The sequence below is a fragment of the Coloeus monedula genome, assembly GCF_965178545.1.
Source record: "Coloeus monedula genome assembly, contig: HAP1_SCAFFOLD_67, whole genome shotgun sequence".
Classification (NCBI taxonomy): domain Eukaryota; kingdom Metazoa; phylum Chordata; class Aves; order Passeriformes; family Corvidae; genus Coloeus; species Coloeus monedula.
In genome coordinates this window covers 1389111-1407420 of record NW_028120824.1, presented here as the reverse complement: position 1 = coordinate 1407420, position 18310 = coordinate 1389111, and the positions used below count along the sequence as shown (strand labels likewise).

General features: G+C 47.0%; 1 pseudogene across 1 annotated transcript in view; it reads right to left on the bottom strand.

Moving 5' to 3' along the window:
* Positions 1-8713: 8713 nt before the first annotated feature.
* LOC309585545 (epidermal growth factor receptor kinase substrate 8-like protein 2) overlaps positions 8714-18310 on the bottom strand; it is a 96463-nt pseudogene continuing 86866 nt past the window's right edge. The window contains exons 6-11 of the transcript in view: positions 12806-12917; positions 11932-12039; positions 10922-11069; positions 9651-9834; positions 9112-9244; positions 8714-8785 (exon numbers count right to left, since the gene is read on the bottom strand). The product of the transcript in view is annotated as an epidermal growth factor receptor kinase substrate 8-like protein 2 (transcript). The remainder of the gene's footprint in view (positions 8786-9111; positions 9245-9650; positions 9835-10921; positions 11070-11931; positions 12040-12805; positions 12918-18310) is intronic.

Below are 18310 nucleotides of genomic sequence, written 5' to 3'. Positions count from 1 at the left end.
AGCTGGTCCTGCCCATGCTGTGGGGTCAGTCAGAGGGACACAGGGTTCCTCTTCTCCTTTGTGCTGGGATGAACTGCCTAGGGAATACCATTTCTGACAGCCCAGTCCTACCTGTGTCCTTTGGAAAAGGGCAGAGGTGAAGAGGCGACTGCCAGAGTTCCTTGGGGATGATGGAGTTGTGGTGTTTGGCTGTGCCCAGAGGGGCAGGTTGGGCATTATTTGTGTGTCTGAGGACTGGGGAGCCGAGCTCTCAGTGCATTCCCAGCTCTCCCAGGGGTGGGAGCAGGTGCAAGGCTGGGTGACAGCCTCTGGTCGGGGCAGGCCCTGGCCCCGGCACAGACATGCTGGGGTGGTTTGGGGACGCTTGGGGAGCAATGGGAAGAAAATGAGGGATGGTGCTGGGCGGAGCGATCGGTCTGTGCTCGTGTCAGCGCAGCTGTGCAGGGCACTGGGATCTGGGTAAAACACCGGCTCTCCTGGTGTTCAGGGATGCAAGGTCTGAGGGACTGGATTTACCTAGGGCTTTTCAGGAACAAGGGGAAATGTGGTGCCAGAGCTGTGCCCTATCAGGTTGTGTTTCCCTTTGGGGACAGGGAGTCTCTGGGCTGAGGTGAGATTGCTGTGTGAGTGGCAGGGAACAGGGAGCTCAGAATTGCAGGCACTGATGGAATAATTGTCTTAGGTCTGTTTGGTTTGTGTTGGTGAAAACTGGGATTTGGGCTGGAGAGGTGCTCTTGGGAACAATGGATAGAGTACATTTGCTCCATGGATGTGTCAGGAAGGACAGAGAAGGGGAGTATTTATAACCTGTTCTCAGTATTTCATGCAAATTTGGGGTGGAGCAGCGATGCAGGTGGGTGGGTTTGGCCTGGGCCTGTCAGGACTAACCACAAAGAATCCAGCCAAGCCCCTGACCCCTCAAGGCATCTGTGAAACACTTCCACAGCAACCCAAGTCAGAAATCCAGTGATTAGGGAGGTAAAATTATAGGTAATTGCCTATGATCTGTGGGGAATTTCCTTTGGAATTATCAATCAAGGCAGGGCCTATCTTTCAGCTCTTTTCCTGGTGTGCAGTTTGCTCTCTGGTTTAAATGAGTTTGTGTGCTCCTGTTAACAAGCAGTGTGTTTTCACCCTGAAATTTGGGGTGATAGGCCTTCTTTAGCGTTTTTCCCACAACTGAATCATCCCTTCCATGAGTAGTCCATGTTGTTCTACACAGCTGCTTTGGCCGTGGGTCAGAGAGAGAGAAGGGAAATGACTTTTTAGGGCATTGAAATTTCTCCAGGCAGGAGTGGGAGGTCGTCTTGCCCCTCCCCAGAGCCCTGCAGGCGCATGGGAGTAGCTCAGTGCCAGCGCAGCTCTCTGAGCAATAACAACGCTTGGGAGGTTTGAGTGTTGATAGCAGCTCTCCTGTCTCCTGGTAGCAGTCCTAGGCGGAGGAGGGGAAAAAAGGAACTTGTGTTATTCATGGAAAACTTCCTGCTGTTTCTTGTGCAATGTTTTAGATCTTTGTATGATTTACTATCCAGTGTCTGTAGGTAGAGAATGACTTATTGGAGGTAAAAATTGAGATAATCACTAATGGAAATGGTAGGGAAAACTTTTGAAGTGAACTTGAGGTGACCTGTAATGGAGAGCATGAAGATTTTGAAGTAAACTATAGCAATCAGTTGTGCACAGGTAGGGAAACCTTTGGGGGTAAAATACAAGGTCACCTCTAGGTGAGGGAATGAACACTTTTTGAGGTAAACTGAGTGAATCAGTTGTGGAAGTATTAGTAAATTCTGGGGGTGAAACTTGATGTAACCTCCATGGTAGAAAATAAATCAATCTTTTGAGGTAAAAAGGAAGTAATCAGTGTTGGAGAGGCAGGGAGATTGAGAGTAAACTTGAGTCTGTAGTCCAGAGAATGAACATACTGAAGTTAAATGGAGGTAGTAACTTGCAGACAGGGAAAAAATGTGGGGGTCAAGTCTGAGGTAATCTCTAGGGGAGACAACATTTTTGAGGTAAACTGAGGCAGTCACTAGGTGACAGGTTGGACAAGTTTTGGGGGGTAGAAATTAAAATGACCTGTTGGGCAGAGAATGGACATACTGAGGTGAATATCAGGTAATAAGTAGTGGACAAGTAGCAATAATTTTGGAGGTGAAAGCTGGGGTGATGTGTGGCAGGGAGAGCGTACATCCTGAGGTAAAGTGAGACAGTACTGGAAAGATAGTGAAATATTTCAGGGTAAAACTTGATGAAATCTCCAGGATAGAAAGAGAATATTTATAGGTCAAAAAGAGTAAATAGTTAGTGGGCAGGTAGGGAAAATACTGGGGGTAAAACCTGAGGTTATCTCTAGGGGGAGAGAATGAACATAGTGAGGTAAAAATCAGGCAATGACTAGTGAATGTTAGGGCAATTTTGGGGGGGTAAAACTGGAGCTAATCTCCAGAGTAGTGAATGAATACTTTCTTGTAAAAAAGAAGAAATCAGAAGTGCACAGACAGGGACAGCTTGGAGGGAAAATCTGAAGCAATCCCCAGGGAAGAGAATGAACAGCATGAGGTAAACTGAGGTAGTCACTTGCAGAGACACAGTGAAAATTTTGGGGATAGACACTGAGACATTCTGGAGGACAGAGAAAATTACTTTTGGGGGTAAAAATGGGATGATGGGTAGGGCAAAGCTTGTGGGAAAAACTTGAAATAATCTGTAGGAAAGAGCATGAGCATTTTGATGGAAAAATGAGATATTTATTCTTTGCTTCCCTTTGGGATAACTTAATCTGCACCCTTCCATGAGCAATTCCTTGGCTTCTCCTGGAGAAAACCCCCATGGCAGAGGCAGTGTGCAAAGGAGCCCAGAGCTGTGCTTGGAGCAGAGAGTGCTGAGAGCTGCGTGTGCCTCTGCTGCCCCAGGCTGGCAATATCCCCATGGAACAGACTGGGCAAATGGGATTAGAGGAAGCACAATCCCTTCCTGGAAGAGGTTTTCTCCTGTGCAGATCAGGCATGGGGCAGGAAGGGAACTTTGGAGATCAGCTGCTTTCCCCCAGAAAGCATCACTCACACCAGCATGGATGACATGACCTGTGCCCACTGCTCACCATGCACCTACCTGGCCAGAATCAAGAGCAAAGGTGGGTTTGGGTGTGAGCACTTGAAATAACTTTGAAAGAGAAGCAATCACCTTTTGCTGCTTCTTTCTTTCTTGCAGATGCTGGGATTGCCTCTGGGCACATGTGCTGAGCTCTCCCTGCAGGGAACTGTCAGCCCTGAATGCCTGTGCAATAACTGCAGCTGCCCAGGCAGACACAGGAAACTATTCCACACATGAAATTGCCATGACCCAAGGCACTCCTGGAGAGAGAGTGTAGAGAGTTAGAGCACTGATCCTGCTCCCTGCTTTCCCAGTAGTGCATGAACATGATTTCATCCTGATCCTGAGAGCTCCAAGGACAGTAACAACTGAGGTGCCACTGATGCTGCCACTTTTCTGATGGGCCTGGCCCAGAACCATAGCCCAGCAGGGGTCTGTGGGAGCAGTTCAGTTCCCCCTCCCTTCCTGCACTCTGGGCAGTTCCAGGAGCCATCTGATCCCTTTCCTAGGTTGCCACCACAGCCTAAGCTCCCCCCCCCACTGGGCCATGATGGCATCTGCGTTCCCAGAGCCAGCGAACGGCTCCGGCCCTCGCACCACTGCCGCACATCAGGCCGGGCCAGGGGAGCTGAAATAAAGCCTGGAACTCTCAAGGGTAACCTGGCACCACAACCACAAACCTCCCTCACTTGAGAGTAAAGAGGTGTCCCTGTATTTACACATGTCCAGGAACAATACTCCTCTAGAGCAGGTGTGGATTTACTTTTTTATCAGTTGAACTGGCACTGCTGCCCCCTGATGCCATTAAATTCTCCATCCCCACAATCCCTGGTTACCCTTGGCTGTGGGGTTTTTGCTGTCCCACAGTGAGTTAGGAGGGATCTCTGGCCAGCCTTGTTTCCCAAGAGCATTCAAAATCCTAATCCTCACTTCTCTGACTACTGAATACCTTAAATGCCACTCTGCGTTGTGCAAAAAAGTGCCTTGGGCCCACTGGGAACTGCACATCTCTAACAGCTGTTCTCAGTTATTCCAACTGAGTAAAATAATTATTAAGGAAAAGAGGAACCAGTTAAACCTAACAGCTTTTGCCTGATGTTTTCCTCAGGAATGAGTTAGGAGCTCAGTAGCAAGGCCTTCAGACAGGCACAGTGTCTGATATAAACTATATCTGGGCACACATAAAAAATAGGTTATATATAAATAGATAGCTATATGCCCTAATATATAATACATATTTATATTACAGAGTTATGTAAGGCATAAATATCTGCCCTACACATAACCAAAAATATTTATCACCAACTACCTCTAAATTACCCCCTGACCCCTGATGCTAGGAATGTAACATTTTTAGGGATCCTAAAATCAAACAGATGCAGGAAAATAAACCACGATTTTATGCCATTAATTCCAAGATGTTTTCCTGGATGTGTGCTGCTGCGTCTGTTTTTCTGTAAGATCTTGTGCCTTATCCCTGAAGTGCACTCAGAATTGTCAGGATCATGAAATCCATTTGGGATTTTACTGTTGCTGCAGTATCCAGTGAGATGAGTTTTTTCAAAATTATTTCTCTTGGACGGAGCACATCTCCTCAAGTTCCTTCTCACTTTCTGCATCCTGGAAATGCAAAAAGGGAAAAGATCAATGTACAGCTCAAGTGAAACAAATAAAAAGCATCATTTCCCTTCTTTCTCTCCAACCCCAAATCAGTTTTTAAGCATATCATGGAATCCTGGAATGGTTTGGGTTGGAAGGAGTCTTGAAGCTCATCCAGTTCCACTCGCTTCCACTGGGCCAGGCTGCTCCAAGCCCCGTCCAAGCGTGAGTCTGAAAAACCCCAAACAAGTCCCAGATCTAGACAGCCCACTGGCAGAAAACCCAAAATTAATTAGAGCAGCAGAGCCTGGCTTCAGTCTGGCACTTCTCCTTGACAGCACACAGAGCTGAACGGAGTGGTCAGGGCACACTCGAGGGCAAACTGGGAGAAATCACGGCGGGGTCTGCCCTGGGATGGAGACCCAGCGCCGTCCCGCTCGCCCCCCCTCCGGCCCCAGGGTGGGTCGGTCCCCGCAGCGCGCGCCCCTTCGGCCGGGCTCGCCCACTCTCCGTGAAGAGGGGCGGGAGAGGGGGCTAAGCAGAAGCTGCGGAGACAGGATCCCCTCATGCCGCTTCTCACCGTTGAAGTCCCCGGTGTCGCCACCACCGTGGTGTGGTGCTTGAGCTGGTCCAGCGCCGACTCCACCTTCTGCCGCTTCACGGGGGACACCGACACGTCCGCGGCTCCGGGGGACTCGCGCGCCCAGGAGGGACGGTACGTGCCCGAAGGGCACCGGCCCGCGCGCTCCCGCCGCCCGCCGCCAATCCCAGCCTGGCTGGGCGGCAGCGGCCAATCAGGAGCGCGGACAGGAGACGGACGAGGCCGCGGGAGGGAGAGCGATTCTGATTGGCTGGTTCGTGAGGGCCGGGCGGGGGTTCGCCTTGGCGACCGTGACGCCGCCATCGTCCCCGACGGAGCGTATCGGGGGAGTCTCCTGGCCCCGAGATCTCTCGGGCCCGGAACCTCCTGTCCCCGGAGTCTCCGTGTCGCCAGAACCCCCGGCAGTCTTCCCCGCGGCCGGTACGGCGCCCGACCCGCCCCTGAGCCACCCGTCCCTCGTGGCCGCGCGGGGCCCGGGCGCGGCCGGTGCCGCAAGGTGGCGGCGGGCAGCCCCTGAGGGAGGCGGCCGTGAGGGAAGGCTCGGGGCCGCGTCGGTGGTGCCCCGCTGCAGGAGCTGAGCGCTCTGGGCTCCCTTCCCCGCCGTTGTGGCAAGGTTCGAAATGGTTTATCGAGTGCAGCTCCAGGCGCTGAGAGAGCCCTCGGCCCAGTAAGGCAGGTGTTTTGGGCTCGTGGTTCGCCTGAACTTTATTTAGGCTGTAAAAGAGGTGATCTTGTTAGTGTGGGCCCACTTGGAAATTGTACTCTCCAAAACATCTACAGAAGGAATTACCAGTTATTTCAGCTGGGTAATTTAATTGTTAAGGAAAAGAGAAGACAAACTTTTGCTTCTGGAAACAGGATGGCTCTTGGCTGGAAATGTTGGAGAATCCGTGTAACAGGCTCCTAGTCATGGGGTTATGCTGTTCCCTCTTTCTGTATGGTTCCACTTGGGACAGCTGCCACAGTCGTTCCCCTTCCAGAGAGGCAAGAATGTGCTTTTGTGCAGCCTTCTCATGCTTTGCCCCTATTCTTAAGACACAGCTATCCAGGCCGTAACATCCTTCCTGTTGAATGTCAGTCCCCAAACCCAAAAGGAAATGTGTGGTTTCAGACATTCTGCTGAGTTTCTGAGACTCTCAGTGACAAAGCATTATGAAAACCCAGTGAAAGAGACGGAGATGGAGTTATAACTTAACTATTTTAATAAATCTTGTACAGTGCATGGTTATATCATTGTCTCCTTCGCTCAGTTACATCAATGTACAGTACTTTATAGCAGTGTCTGCAGGCAGTACAAACAGAACAGATGCACAGCTCAGTCGCGTGGAAATTTGTAAAAGTGGCCTCTGCAATAAGGTCTACTGAGCTATTTGTTTTAGGAAGTGCTCTTGTGGCTCCCGGCTTTACAGAGCTGTCATGTACACTCCTGTTAAAATCCCAGATAACCGTAATTCCCTGTGATTTGCTTTCCTCTACACCCCAGGACTAGAAGATGGTGTGTTTCCTAGCTCAACATTCGTTTTTATTTTCATTTTAGAAACTTTTTCGCCTCCCGTGCTTGCCATCCTGCCTCCCATCTCCACCCTAATCCGGAGCCAGGGCTTCTCAGGAGGATTGTCCTCTTCATCCCTCCCTGACAAGGTGAGTGCCCTTCTCAGATCCTAGCAGGGCTGTGACTAAACCCAGGATCCTCCCCTGCCTGCACCCTAATTCTGCTGGTGAGAGCAGTGTCCTGTTTCAAATGAAGAAAACAGATTATCCATTGGAGACGCTTAAGAATGAAGCCAAAACTAAGGTGCACTGGTGTTCTCAGTTTTAGACATGAGCTCCCCAGATGCTGTTTTAAAGCTTTTTCCATTAAATGTGCAATGACAGGCACAAATTTGGACAAAGACTCAGCATGTGCTGAGAGAGAAAATCCAGCTGTCCCTGGGCTGTGGGCAGCTCTGGAGCTCTGTGTGCTTCACTGCTTTGCAATCAGATTGGTCTGTCAGTCAAACAGAGCTAGAAATGCAATGTGCCAAACTTGCTGTGGACAGGAACTACGCTGCTTGCTTGAGTTTTGAAATGGTGAGTAAATTTTGGAAGCATAATCACTTAATTCTGCTTCTAGGGAGAGGGATTTTCCTCACCCCTATTTACAGATTGCTATATACAAATGCACATAACTTTATGAAGGAAAACGGGAAGTAAAGAGCAACACCCTGTGCTAAATTAGAGGGGTTTTTTTCTTGTGGCCATTTAATTTGTGTTAAACCTGCCTTTCCCAGTGTGCTTTGGGGTTTCAGCTATTTGGGAATCATTTCAGCTGACTTTTTGCAGTGAAAACGTGAAGATGGGGACAAGTGACCAACACCCTGGGAAGGGCTGTGGGTGTGCCTGGGTCGGGAGCAAACGGTCAGGGCTTATCTTCTCCTGGTTTGAGGCCCGGTTTGGCAACACCACCACAACATTCCAGTGCAGGATCCGTGCCCCAGGGAAGGGCTGCACAGCTGCCCCGAGCCCCAGCCTCTGCATCAGCAGCGGTGGGCGGGTGGAACTCACCTATTTCCAGATTCAAATCCCTTTGTTTGTCACTCCTCATTTCTAGGCACTGAAAGCTCATTTCAGCTGTTCAGAGATAGCACTAGCTGGTCCATGGATTTAAGGAAGCAGCCAGACTTTGGGAATGTGTGTTGCCATTCTAGCCTTGTCCAACGAGGGGGCACAGGGGGACAGGACAAGGACAGGCAGTTGTCACCGGCCCTGTGCTCGTGGGCTGCAGGGGACACCTGCACTGAGGAGGAAATGGAAATGGAAATAGAAAGGGTTAGGTTGCCCAGAGAGGTCATGACTCACCATTCCTGGAAGTGTCCGAGGCCAGGTTGGACAAGATTTGGAACAACTTGGGCTTGTGACAGGCATTCCTGCCCATGGCAGGGGGGTGGAATGGGATGAGCTTTAATGTCCTTTCCTTAAACCCAAACCATTGCAGGGTTCTAAAGCCTTATTCCTCTGGTCCAGGCTCCAAGCCTTGAGGCTGGCCTCTCTTGTGCTGTGTGCCACGCCTGCTCTGCCAGGGGAGAGTGGGGAGCAGGGGACAGCCCTCGGAGAAAAGCTTTGGGGGTCTTTTTTTGCTTGAAGCCAGCCCTTGTACATCCAGCCCCGTGTGAATCCTGCTCTGATCGCATGCACGGAAAATTTCAGTATAAAATATATAGTTATAAAAAAAATACTTCATGCAAAATTAAAACACCTTTCCCAGTGGGACATGGTCTTATTGTCAACCCTTCCCAACAGTGTTCAAGGAATTGTCACTCTGATGGCAGCTGGACCCCAAGGGGAGCTCTGCTGCATCTGGCCTGGGCCAGGAATCATTGCTTTCATTCCCTTTTTTTCTGCACTACTTAGGGCTAAGAGCTGAAATAAAGCAGAGAGACTTTAATTTGCAGAATCAATCCTTTCCTGGCGGCGCTTCGTGATTTCTTGGAGCTCCGACTCCCCTCTGCTTTTCTGGAATGGAAACAAAACAGGCAGTTTGGATTTGAACTTCAAGCTGCAGTTAAGTGACAGTATTTAATTAATGCTGTAAAAGTAGAGCTAGTTTCAAAGAGATAAGTGATATCAGTAAAAAGCAGATTAATTAGTGGAAACAGGGGGATCTTACAGATTTGCTCAAAAGACACTTCGGAATTTTTACGTGTGTTTTATTGCTGGTGTAGGTTTGGTTGCATTTTTTTCCCCCACAATTGTATTTTTTAAAATGCCTGTTTAATGAGCTATCTGACGCTGCTGGTACAGCCCCCATTCCAGCAGGAATTATCCAGAAAAATGCTTACCTCCAGCTGGTTTTTCTCCACTGTGATCTTGCTGTAGACTCTGTTTCCCTCATCACCGCACACCTTCTTCAGCTCCTCTCTGTTGAGGGAGAAGAGCTGAGCTCCGGTGAGGATGCCCAGGTGTTCCACGGTCCTGGGGAGACACAAAGTAGGGAGGTGACGATTGTGCTGCACGTGGCCTCGTGCCAGAGGTGAGGAGTTGGAGATGGGAGGCCAGGAGCTGCAGTGGGACCATATCACGGGGCCCTGGGGCTGTTCCAAGGTGGCAGCTGCAATTCCAGTAGCATTTCAGGCCTTGGATTTAGTTAGTTAACTGTTTATCTCCAAGAAAATATTTATACCAGAGAAAGGGAGTGACTTTGGGCTCTGAACATTCTGGTTATAGAGCCTGGATTGAACAGGGTTGAAATCTAATTTGCAACACAGGCTCTGTAAGTAAATCCAAGTGGCTTGTCCCAGGTGAGATGGTGCCGGTGGCCTCCCCCGCTCCTTCTCCAGGGAAGGACGAGCATTGCACGTGGCAATAGGGCAAATCTTACTCTTTGCTGAATGACTTGGCCTCCAGCCAGGCTTTGACTTCTTCAGTGCTGGATTCAAAGGTGAGGGGCACGAAAACTTGCTGAGGCTTTTCCACTTTGAAATTCCTGTGGGGAGGCTGAATTTTATTGTTTGTGATCTTCTTTAGCAGCTCGTCGTTCAGCTCATCCGTTTGGTGAATAAGTTCTGTAGAAACAAGTAGGGAATGAAAGCAAGTCTTCAGTCAAAAATGCCATTAAATGTTTGTGAGGAAACTGTAAGGCAAATGGGGATGTGGCTCAACATTCTTATTTAAATTCAGCCCAGAAAAGTGATTCCCATTTTCCTGTGCCCCTGTGTTGCCATTTATTTTGCTCCCATCACCCCTTGGCTGTTGCCTGATGTGGAAGCACAGTTCTGTGAGAATCTACAATTGGAGGTTTGGAATTGAGACCTTTTCAGTCCTCTCTGCTGCTTCTAGTCACTAATTTGCTGATCGCAGAGCTCCAGGTTTTGCTCCGCAACAGAACGGAAGCGGCAGGAAGCACAAACTGGGAATGAGCAACACACTCATGATGGGATGAGCTTGAAGGTCCCTTCCAGCCCAGGGCATCCTGTGCTTCTGTGAAAACTCCAGTGACTCTTCATCCAGTATCGCTTTCCCCATGAAACTCCTGAAGACTGTGGAGAATAACTCAGTGATACGAACAGATTTGTGTCCTTGTATTGTGGGGCTTCCTGTCGTCCCAGAAGGGCTCCTGCTTCCAGGAGTGGACAGGGTGGGATAAGGGGTGAGGTGAGCAGGGCCCCTGATCTCTCTCCTGCTCTGTGAGCCCCACAGCACGTGCAGGGTGAGGGAGTGATGCGGATCTCCTGTTTGGCCGGGAATTCTGTGGAACCACATGAAGGAAGCGGCCAGGCGGGCACTGTGTGTGTGCCGGGAGATGAGCAAAAGGAAGTGAGAGAAAGGGATTGGCCTGAGCTGTTCCTTAGACACACTTAAACATTTTGGAAGAGAAAGGAAACTCTCTCCTTGGGAGGAGGAGGAGGAAGTTAGAACTGGAGGAAGGAGGCATGGGGTGATCACTTATTGCCCTGCTCGGCCCGGGCCGCCCGAGAGCCCCGGCGGTGTCACAAGCCCCAGGGCTGCTCTCTTGGCTCTTGTCCTGCCTGGAATGGCCTCCAGACACAGTGCTGCTGCATTGCTGTGATCAGTAAAAGGTGCAGGGGAGCCCCTTGGGCAGGTCTGGTCCCCCGAGCGCCCAAACCCAGGGGAGCCCAGAGTGGGACACACACGTGCGTTCTTTGGCGTCCTGTGCAGAGTGGCGCGACAACATCTCAGTGCCCCACTTATCCCCGGCGTAGCTGGCAGGCAGCTTGTGGGTTGGGCTGGATGGGCCATGGCCCCTGGGGCTCAGGTCTCCTTTGTACCTCTGGTTAGACTGGTTAGAAAGGGAAAGAAAAGTAAGAATTTTTTTTGGTCGTTTTTAATTTTCTTAAGCTTTCTGCCTCACACCCACGGAGGGACAAACTGCCGTGTTCTCCTTGTGCTGATGTGGGGCTGGGGAGACCTCAGGTGGAGCTGCATGGAAGAAGTTAATTTCTGGGAATGAAGAACCCAAAGCAAAGTCTGAAGTTTGCGCAAGGGAATTCCTAGTTGTGCCAAACGTGTTCGATCTCATTGGAAGGCAGAGCCTCACTGCTCCGTAGCTGGGATGTGAAGCGGGACCACTGCCAAGGGCCTGGAGCGGACTGGAAAGTTTTTTGACGTTTTGATTAAACTAGCAGGGATTTATCCAGAAGCCTGCTGGGCCGCCTTAGGCTTTGCCCAAACGCTGCAATACCAAAATGGGGAAGCAATTCCATGCTTCCCTAGGGTGTTTAGAACACTCCAGCTCCACATTTCTGCAGTGCAAGTTGCAGTATTCAGTTAATTCTCACTTAGATGGTGTTTCCATCTGCCTCCACTCCAGTAACGTGTTCCTGGTGCTGAACTGAACTGGCTGAGGGAAGTGTCCATCTTTAATTTAACCCCCAAGAAAAATCTTGATGTGGAAAAATATGGAAAGCAGGAGGCTGGTGCACAAATAGGAAGGATAGGCCTTATTTGGGAAGACGATCGTAGCAAAATGTGAATTTTATCATAGGAGACTCAGGAATCTCCTGGCTTTGTCTGCTTCTGAAGGTCTGTCCTGATTGGTGCATAGTATCCTAAGAAATCAGGGAGGTCTAATGCCAACATTATTCCCAGAGGCAGATTGTGCCCTGCAGCTGATACCAGTCAGGTATTACCTAACTACAGACCTGTTTGAGCTCTTCCAGTTTCACCACATCCAGGATATTGTACGGAACAGAACCGGCCTGCCCACTCCGGTTGAGCAACTTCCACCACTGCTTATTATCTTCCAACACCTGAGAGAGGGACAAAAATAAATCTGCTGTGGGAAAATGGGATTTCAGGCATAAACAACCAGGATATAGCGGGGCCGAACCATCCGAAAGGTGAAGTTGCCAGAAGGACATCACTGAGGCCAGGAGCTCTAATCAGATCTGTTGCTCTCAGATGCAATCCAGGACTGAAACTTCTCCTGGAAAGCATCAGAATGTATCGTAAGGATGAACAGGAGAGCACCTCTGCGTGCTGAAGAACTCATAGTTCCTACATAATGTCCCTGTTTCTCCAGACCTTTTTTTCCTAATGACTGAGTTTCTGATGTCTTTTTGCATTAAAATAAATAATTAAATAAATAAAAAGCCACATTTTGCAGAGAAACCTTTTCCTCAGGTCACAGATCAGTGTCAGCCCAAGTCACGTCCCACCTTGTCCAGCTGCCAACAGTGCTGCAGTAAGAGAAAGGTTATGAGAAAGGTGCTTTTCAGAGAAAACAAATCCTCGTGGAGGAGGAAGTGGTGATAAGGAACCGACCCAGCGGGGGATGAGCAGGGCTCTAGAGCGAGTTGTTGTCCTCCCTCCTCACTGTGGTTAAAATGGGACCGATGTCTTTGAGCTGAGGAAATGACACGACACAGCACAGGCAGCCTGCTCCAGCTTTGGGTTTGAGCAAAGCTTTGTGTCACTGCTGAGATACCACCAGGGAAAATGGAGTTGGTGCTTGTTGCTATCCCGAGCTCTCTCCTGCCCCTGGGGGACACACCTTTTCCAGGAACGGTCACGTACCTCCAGGATTTCATCCTTCAGCACCGAGAGCTCATTGGCGTTTCGCGCGGTGAAATCGTAGCGGATTTTGGCAAATCTCTTGGGCACAGCCACCCCCTGGGCCTCGAAATTCCTGCAGAAGAGAAGTGTCCTGAAGTTCATTAACCTGAGCTAGACTGTTGGAAGGACTCTGTGTGGAAGCTGGAATTGTATTAGAGGATCATCATAAACTAAAAATATATGTGACAATGTGGCCAGATTGCAATGAATCTAAAGACAGGACAGGGTTGGCTCGAGCTCACAGAGCTGCTGCCTCCAGTGTAAACTAACCGCCTCGTGAAAGCAAATGGTTTTTCACAGACATTATTCAAATAAAAGGGGAAAGGGGAAAAAAAACCCAACCAAGAAAAAAGGAAGGTTCCCATTAGCAAAAAAAGCCTACATGAAAAAGTGAGGTTGTGAGCTATGGCCGAAGGGCCGAGTTTGGTGCTGATTCTCAATCAATTCAGCAAATGACAGTGCATTGATGCAACTGTTTTTTTAGTCAAATTTAGTCCTGATTCTTCACAGTAATTTGCCTCAAGAAAATGAGCCCCATATCCTTTGGTGAGTTCCCTGTTGGCTGAGGCCCAGACCTTCAGGCCGTGACTTCTAAACATACTTGCAGTGAGACTGGCTCCCTCTTAATTGCTTCTTTTTGAAGTATGGTTTGTCACTATCATCCTGCTGAAGATGAACAGGGCTGGTGTCTCATCTTCATATATTCTTCCCCCTCCTCCCCTCTCCTTCTTTTCCCCTTTTTCACCTCTAAATAAATTTCTTAAAGGCGATTTAACCCTGGGATAGTCTAATCCACTTTAGTCCTTCGTGGTCCACCCTCAGATAGATGTGTTGGCACAGAAGAAGTAAGGGTGTTCCTTTAGGATCTGATACTGTAATAAAGGGAAGAGAAAGATGAAACAGGCATTTCATGTTTGTCTGTTTTCTCTCCATGTCATTTCGTGAACATGTACTCACACTTGGCCAAGAGTAGTGCATTCAGACACTGAATATGAGTGTTGAAGAGGGGACTGAGAAGGAAGAAGCTTAGTGTTCTGCAATAGGAATTATGCTTTGGGGATTTTACGAATTGTTTCCCTCTTTTTCACCATCATGCTCTTCTTGCACACTTCCTTGTCTTTTGCTATTGAGCGAAAGTCTGGAGGCTCAGAAAGCCCAAGTTTCATCTGAGAAAGATTTCCTGTGTCAGAGAGAACGGAAGGGATTCTGTTTCCATCCTTTCATGCCAGGAAGGATGAACTGCCTGTATCAGGAGGTGCCGAATTGGTTCTGGGTGCTGCTGTAGCTCACAGAATTGCAAGACCCAGTGCTGCAGGAGTTCAAATAACAGACCGGTGGAAAGGCTCAGGGGCCACAAGCTGTGCTGCATCTCTCATGGACTTGCAAGGAACCTCTCCTTTGGTGTCTGTGCAAGTGCTGGCTGATGTGGGCACTAGGATTGCTCTTTTAATCAGGCAGCTCCAGTACCTTTCAGAAAAGAATTTTCATGGCACATCATGAGCCATTAATCTCTTGACTAACCATAACATTTCCTTACTCCTTGGTTTTACAGCATTACTCAAACACTGACATTTGTCATTTCACCAGCCATCTCCCTTGACCTCTAGCATCAGGCACTTGCAGGGGGAAGGATCTGGTCTCACAAATATTTTCATACTCTGATCTCTGTGATTTATTAACCATGAAGTTTTGCCTTCAGAACTCAAGATGCCATTTCAAATAATTTCGTGTGCAAAAGTCGAGTTATTGGGCAAAAGGGATCCTTGATAGCTGGGCACAAAGGACAGCAGGACTGCTGTTGCTGTTTTCTTTTCAACTACTGTGCTTGCTGTGTGACCTTGAGGAAATAGGTTCATTGCAGCTTTATGGTTCCGTTTTTGCATAGGGAAAATAAGGGCAGTGATAATTGCTTTCAGTTGTAAAACACTTCAAGATTTATGGAATATGAATGATTCTTACTAAGTGAAAAGTGTTGCAAAGCTGGCTTAGTTGCACACTGTGCTAACAAAATCCCGTATCAGCCTATTGACCCCAGCCTGAAACACTCATTAAAGTTTATAGGACATTTTGGTGGATGAGTTGAGGCAGTTGTTCTGCTGGAAATATCATACTGAAAGCACTTTTAAATCCATCATCCGCTTTGACTTTTTTCTCTATTAAAACTAAACACAACTGCTTGCTCTTTCCAGTTTTCTTAGTTTAGTTTTTGATGGGTAAGTACTCACTGTTAACTCAGCTTGTACCCCCATGGCATCTGAGACATTACAGTTCATTCTAGTCATAGCATAAACACACAATAGCTGTTGTACTGAGACAAAAAGAGTTATAAAACATGTAAGATATCCAATGGACTGGTATTAACTATCAAGTTGCATGGTCACTTTTGAATGTCAAATGTTCTTTTTATGGATACTGCATTAATTTAATTTGTGCTTAAACGTTAGCTAGGCTAGACATTGGTGTCTGAAAAGTTTACATATTTTTCCAATGTCAAAATGTGTAAATTTAGTATTAAAGAAACAAAACATATTTACTTGTACTAGAGGAAAAATACTTTCGTAGCAAAGAAATTAACTGAGGTGCTCTTTAGAAATAGGTCTGGCTTGCTTACAGAATTGTTGCTTATGCAGTAAAGCAGATCTACAGATGTTTTCTTTTTTTCTTCCAGATAAAACTTGGATTGTTTGAAAAGTGGGGAGATATTTCACCATAGTACAAAAGAAGATACAGAAGAGGAGAGCAGAATGAGAGCTCTGCAAGTGCCACATGCCTGCAGCCTGCTGTCTTTAGCGATGCTGTTCCTTCCAGTCACTGGAACGTCAAAACAAAATATCCCAAGACTGAAGCTTTCCTATAAAGGTAAACTTTTCAGTAGTTTTTCTGATTCTGGCACTTTGGTTTCGATGTGATACTGCCAGCAGTTCTTTTTGTATTACTAACCAGGAAATACATAATAGAAGCCTTAAAGATGGATGAATTCTGCCTCGGGGCAGTATTAAAATCTGGGTTTTTTGTTGTGTCGGGGCACATGTTTCTGAAGTAGAAATGTCTTTTAAAAGTATTATTTCTGTTTGCTCCAAGAGGATGTTAACAGACTATACATAAATTAGAGGGGAGTGGTCCTTGAAAGGCTCTGAGGTGCATTGGAGACATTCCTGTGTGGCTGGTGCGGATGATGTGACACATGGAGGACATTCACACCTTCCTACAGCATCAGAGAAAGTTGAGAGAGCTGACTCAAGTGTTTCAAGGGGACTGACATTTATTTTTGTAATAATTCTTTTTCTATCACTAAGTGGGTATGTTAAACTCTTCATATGTGGTTTTCTTTCTCCTTGCCTCTTTGGATCACAAAAGCGTGATTCTCTGCAGAATTTCTTAGTCTTGTGTGTAGTTCTTGTTAAGAATGGTACCGTCTGAGGGATTTCAACACAGACATATTTATGTATTAATGGCCAATTTTTTAAAGAAGGTGGATTTCTTTTTGCTTTGCATGTACAGTACACCTCCACAGGCACAGAGATGTGTCACTGACACTTCCTTCTTTAGTGAAAACAAATGCTCTCCAGTTAGTTATGTTTCAGCTATGTCAGCACCTTGCCCTTAGGGGAGCTATTTCTGCTCTGTTTTTCAAACTTATGTCTTCCTATGCATTGCAGAGTTACACTCAGGATGGTGTGATGGGACAGGCTGTAGAGCCTTCATCGGGGCTTATGATATGTTTATCATGAGTTTAACACCCAGAGAAATGTATTGAGTAAGCAGAATGACATGCTATTTATTTACAAGCTTCTCTTTTGCTAGATTTGCATGCCACTGTGCATGCTATTCCACTGTGTATATAAATGTGTTTGGATGTGTTTGTGCGAGAGAGACAGAGGAAGCAAGATCAAGGGATCTTGACAACATTTTTATAAATTCAGGGAACAGTTGCACTCCCTGAAGCCAATGCATACAGAAACTGAAAGAGCTGACATGAGTTATGAAAGTTAGCAGTAAAACCCTCCTGACATACAGCCGGCCTTCTCACAGCTAGGCCTTTTGAGCTAATTCCCAAAAGCAGCATATACCATATGGCCATGGCATTTACTGTGGATTTGACACTCACGATTAGTGAATTCCTCTCAACTTCAAAAGCAGATAGCCTTTGGCAAAATCCTGATGGATGCCTTTGGCAGGTAAAGAGGGGGAGAAAGAAAAATTATTGAGGTCAACACAGGGGAAAAAAAATGGCTGAAATCTTAGTTTAAAATAGTGGCAGAGACCTGCTGGGAACAGTTGGGAAAATGCCTGAGCTCGTTTAAAAAGACAGTGAGCAGATGATTGATATTTAGGCCCTGACCCAAACTTTTCTTAGCAACTTTATAAACCTTTCAGTTTGGCTTGAGGGATACCGTTTCCTGTCCAAACTTATTCACCTATATCCCTGTAGGGGGGGAAAATCAACAACAGATACAGATGCAAAACAGCACATAAATCTTAGTTTTGAGAGCTGTGATGGAACTGAAAAGTCAGAAGAAAGAGAATTACCAGAATTTATTGTGCCTTGTCTTACTTTCTTGGGGGGTTGGAAGGTGTATATTTTTCCACATGGAACAAGAAATAATTTAATGCTGTTTTTTCACATTTATGTATTGTAAATGATTCCAGTATGGCTTATCATAATTAAACTATATTTTGTGTGTTGACAACAGAATATCAGATGTACTGAATATTTAATATAGTTGTGAGAATTAAGTCCACCTTCCTCCCCCCAAATCTTTCAGACAAAACAATTCCAAGGTTTCTGAGAATAAGATGTAGGAGAAATGAACTGTTTTGCCAGTTCTCATAAAATTGTTAGTCATGTCACTGACAAGTCCTGGCATCTCTGTTCTTTGGAATTCATACTTGAACTCTCATGAAGAGGAGAATACAGGGCTCTTTTCCTTCTTTATGGAAAACAGATGAGAACTGGCCACATCAGGCAGTTCCAAAAACCTGGTCACATGTGTCTTTGAAGGGAAGGTTTCATCTCCTTTCAGGTGCAATGTGCTTATGGCATAGCTCCATCTTCCCAGAAGAGCTGAGCATTTGCTGGGGCAGGAGAGCTGGAAGTAAGCGGGACTTTGCTCTGCAGTTACTGAAGCTTCCAGTTGCATCAATCAGTGGTGGATGGAGGAAGAGGGAGAGGGTAGGGTGGTTAAAGATGTGTCTATAACTGCAGGAGTGCTTCAATAAACCACAGCATGTCAAAGCTCCTTTGTGTTCAAACAGCAATTGAAATTTTAGACCTTCTCTGAATGGCAGTTACAGGTTTCCTTCTTCTCAAGGTTGTCATCTTAACGAATGGGAATCTGTGCAGGAAATGTTAAGATATTCCAGTGAGTGATGTTGGGATCAATGTAAAGTCATACAATGGATTTCCTTTATTGTTTGTCCCAGTCTAAAGATGTGTTCTAAAAAATTGTGCATGTATAAAACTAA